Below are 4,444 nucleotides of genomic sequence, written 5' to 3'. Positions count from 1 at the left end.
GTACAGTGGGGGCAGAGAGAGATGTCAGGGGGGTAGAGCACCATCCCAGGGGGTCAGTCAGATCTGTAGGGGGTAGAGCACCAGAGATGGTGTAGGGGGTAGAGTCAGAGATGGTGTACAGGGCACCATCCCAGTCTGTCAGGGTACAGCACCATCCCAGGGGGTCAGTCAGAGATGGTGTAGGGCAGAGTGGGGCCAGAGTGGTGTCAGGGTACAGCACCATCCCATGGTGTGTCAGGGGGGTACAGCAGAGATGGTGTAGACTGTAGAGTGGGGGCAGAACCATCCCAGGGGGTAGAGTGGGGGCAGAGATGGTGTAGGGAGCATCCCAGCCTGTCTGGGTACAGCACCATCCCTGTCTGGGGTACAGCATGGTGTAGGGGTCATCCCAGCCTGTCTGTCAGGTACAGCACCATCCCAGCCTGTCTGGGTACAGCACCATCCCAGCCTGTCAGGGTACAGCACCATCCCAGTCTGGGTACAGCACCATCCCAGCCTGTCAGTCAGTCAGGTACAGCACCATCCGAGCCTCTGTCAGTCCCAGCCTGTCTGGGTACAGCACCATCCCAGCCTGGTCATCCAGTCTGGGTACAGCACCATCCCAGCCTGTCTGGGTACAGCACCATCCCAGCCAGTCTGGGTACAGCACCATCCCAGCCTGTCTGGGTACAGCACCATCCCAGCCTGTCTGGGTACAGCACCATCCCAGCCTGTCTGGGTACAGCACCATCCCAGCCTGTCATCCAGTCTGGGTACAGCACCATCCCAGCCTGTCAGGGTACAGCACCATCCCAGCCTGTCTGGGTACAGCACCATCGCAGCCTGTCTGGGTACAGCACCATCCCAGCCTGTCAGGGTACAGCACCATCCCAGCCTGTCAGGGTACAGCACCATCCCAGCCTGTCAGGGTACAGCACCATCCCAGCCTGTCAGGCCTGTCTGGGTACAGCACCATCCCAGCCTGTCAGCCAGTCTGGGTACAGCACCATCCCAGCCTGTCTGGGTACAGCACCATCCCAGCCTGTCTGGGTACAGCACCATCCCAGCCTGTCTGGGTACAGCACCATCCCAGCCTGTCAGCCAGTCTGGATACAGCACCATCCCAGCCTGTCTGGGTACAGCACCATCCCAGCCTGTCTGGGTACAGCACCATCCCAGCCTGTCAGTCTGATGGATGGATGGATGAAGGGGATTTAGAGGTAGAGGTCTTTCTGTACTGACATCCACCCACGCTGTGTTCAGAGCACCGAGGCACACTCCCTGTAAACACACACACACACACTCCTGAGCTGGGTGTGTCTCTATAGTGAAAAGCTCCATAATTGGAGACTTCCTCTTGGGGACGGCTTCTCTACGCATCACTGTAATCCACAGGAAATAAACTGAAACATAAATCACACTATCCTGCTCTACTTTTCTAACTCTCTCATTCACCATCTCTCTCTACAGCTCTCATTCACTCTTTCGTTCTCTCTCCAATTCACTCAATCCCCCCCCCTCCCTTACGCTATAATTCTCCCTCTCTCCAATTCACTCACCCCTTCACTTTCTCTCTCTGCAGTCCTGCACGTATGCAGGGATTATCGCCCCTCTCACCCACACAGCAGGACTGGCCCTGAGCAGAGAGATAAGGGGGGTGTGAGATGGAGGAGAGGACTGTAGTGTATATGATGCGTGTAACCCGTTGGGTTTATCTGTCTGTCCTAATGTAGAGATCATCTATCAGAGAGGTGGTGGTGGGCCGTAATCCCAGCGTGACATCACAGCGACATCACACAGGGAACACTTCCTGCCTTCCTCTCCGAAGAGACGGGAGTGGTTAAACACGCTCTGATCAGAGAGGGTGTGTGTGTTCACGTGTCTGCTGTTCAATCCCACTCGTTGGTTACGACTCGTGATGTTAACCCAACAGTTCTGTAACGACTTCCTGCCTCTCTATCTGAGGGTCACAATCTCCTAACCAAGGCCTCCTAGTTCTAGTCTGGGTTCTAGTTTTACACTGACAGCAAATGAGTTAGAGCACAAACAGGTCTGGGACCAGGCAATCCTCGTTCTGTTACAGACCTGGGACCGGCTATCCCATGTTCTGTTTTAGACCTGGGACCGGGCTATCCTCGTTCTGTTTCAGACCTGGGACCGGGCTGTCCTCGTTCTGTTTCAGTTCTTGACCTGGGACCGGGCTATCCTCGTTCTGTTTCAGACCTGGGACCGGGCTATCCTCGTTCTGTTTCAGACCTGGGACCAGGGCTGTCCCGTTCTGTTTCAGACCTGGGACCAGGCTGTCCTCGTTCTGTTTCAGACCTGGGACCGGGCTGTCCTCGTTCTGTTACAGACCTGGGACCGGCTGTCCCATGTTCTGTTTTAGACCTGGGACCGGGCTATCCTCGTTCTGTTTTAGACCTGGGACCGGGCTGTCCTCGTTCTGTTTCAGACCTGGGACCGGGCTGTCCTCGTTCTGTTCCAGACCTGGGACCGGGCTGTCCTCGTTCTGTTTCAGACCTGGGACCGGGCTATCCTCGTTCTGTTTCAGACCTGGGACCGGGCTATCCTCGTTCTGTTTCAGACCTGGGACCGGGCTGTCCTCGTTCTGTTTCAGACCTGGGACCAGGCTGTCCTCGTTCTGTTTCAGACCTGGGACCAGGCTGTCCTCGTTCTATTTCTCACTTCAGTTTGTTGTTGTCCTTCCAGTCCTAATTTAGACTGTCCTAAATGGTCCTCTATTCCCTATGTAGTGCACTACTTTTGCCCAGAGCCTGTGCACTATAAAGGGAATAAGGTGTCATTTGGGACGTAGCCTTACTCTATTATCCTTATCTGATGCAGTAGCTAAATAGCTTACTAGTGGAAATGTATTTTCTTGGGAACGACAGAGCTGATGGAGAAAACAGGGCTTATGTGGTTCATTATGGTCACAGAATGTAGAAACGAGGGGAGAAGAGAGAGAAACCAGAGAGAAGCTGGACGAGGTTCAACTATGTGTGTGTGATTACTCAACTGAAACAAAGACATCTGGCCCTGAGCCAATACAGCTGTCAAACAACCCAACCAATCAGACGAGGAGCCCTAGGATCCCTGCCTTGATATGAACTGTTCAGATCATTTCCAGGTTTTTCTTCTCTCCAAGGAAGCATTTTGTTGTTTTTTGAAAATAGTTTGTTTTGTTCACAATGAAGTGTTAATTGAATCCAAACATGGTTATCTGTGACTCTCTCTCTCCGTGCAACAGCAAGATTATCTCTGGCTAAACGTGGTTTCTGTGACTCTCTCTCTCCGTGCAACAGCAAGATTATCTCTGTCTAAACGTGGTTTCTGTGACTCTCTCTCCGTGCAACAGCAAGATTATCTCTGTCTAACGCTGGAAACTGTTTTAATAGAACATAATGAATTCCTGGGTTTGGCTTCAACAACTAGTCTAGAAACCCCAGGCCCCTCTCCCTGCCTCTAATATATACTATAGACTATAGAAACCCCCAGGCCCTCTCCCCTGTCTCTAATATATACTATAGTCTAGAAACCCCCAGCCCCTCTCCCTTCCCTAATATATACTATAGTCAAGAAACCCCAGGCCCTCTCCCTGTCTCTAATATATACTATAGTCTAGAAAACCCCCAGGCCCTCCCTGCCTCTAATATATACTATAGTCTAGAAACCCCAGCCCCTCTCCCTGCCTCTAATATATACTATAGTCTGAAGAAACTCCCCAGGCCCCTCTCCCTGCCTCTTGGCCATACTATAGTCTGCAGAAACCTTCAGCCCCTCTCCTTGTCTCTAATATATACTATAGTCTGTAGAAACCTCAGCTCCTCTCCCTGTCCATTACCTGACACTACAGTGCGTGTAGAAACCCTCAGCCCCCTCTCCCTGCCTCTTTCTAGACACTACAGTCTGTAGAAAACCCCGCCCTCTCCCCGTCTAATAGACCCCAGTCTGTAGAAACCCGCAGCCCCTCTCCCTGTCCCTGTCCCTTACTAGACACTACAGCCTGTAGAGACCCCCAGCCCCTCTCCCTGTCTCTAATAGACCCTACAGCCTGTAGAAACCCTCAGCCCCTCTCCCTGTCCCTGTCCCTTACTAGACACTACAGTCTATGTCTCTATTATATTATATTATATTATAAAATGACAGACCAGCTAGATCTACTGTCTCTATTATGTTATGACAGACCAGCTAGATTACATTACATTTAAGTCATTTAGCAGACGCTCTTATCCAGAGCGACTTACAAATTGGATCTACTGTCTCTATTATATTATGACAGACCAGCTAGATCTACTATCTCTATTATGTTATGACAGACCAGCTAGATCTACTGTCTATATTACATACCTTAAGGGAACATTTCGGCAGTTGCTGTATGGTTAGTGAGAAAGTCCATATTGCAAATGTACGGTCCCTTACTAGACGTCCGATATCGTTTGTAAAATTCGCGGACGGCGTCATTTGC

At 51.4% G+C, this 4,444-nt stretch overlaps 1 pseudogene; it reads right to left on the bottom strand.

Annotated features, from left to right (window-relative positions):
- Nucleotides 1–2,014: 2,014 nt before the first annotated feature.
- Nucleotides 2,015–2,653, bottom strand: LOC124030163 (annotated as a pseudogene).
- Between the last annotated feature and the right edge of the window lie 1,791 nt (nucleotides 2,654–4,444).

This window comes from Oncorhynchus gorbuscha, unplaced genomic scaffold (genome assembly GCF_021184085.1).
Source record: "Oncorhynchus gorbuscha isolate QuinsamMale2020 ecotype Even-year unplaced genomic scaffold, OgorEven_v1.0 Un_scaffold_9568, whole genome shotgun sequence".
NCBI lineage: Eukaryota > Metazoa > Chordata > Actinopteri > Salmoniformes > Salmonidae > Oncorhynchus > Oncorhynchus gorbuscha.
Note: the sequence above shows the minus strand (reverse complement) of the source record. Positions and strands in the feature narration are given on the sequence as shown.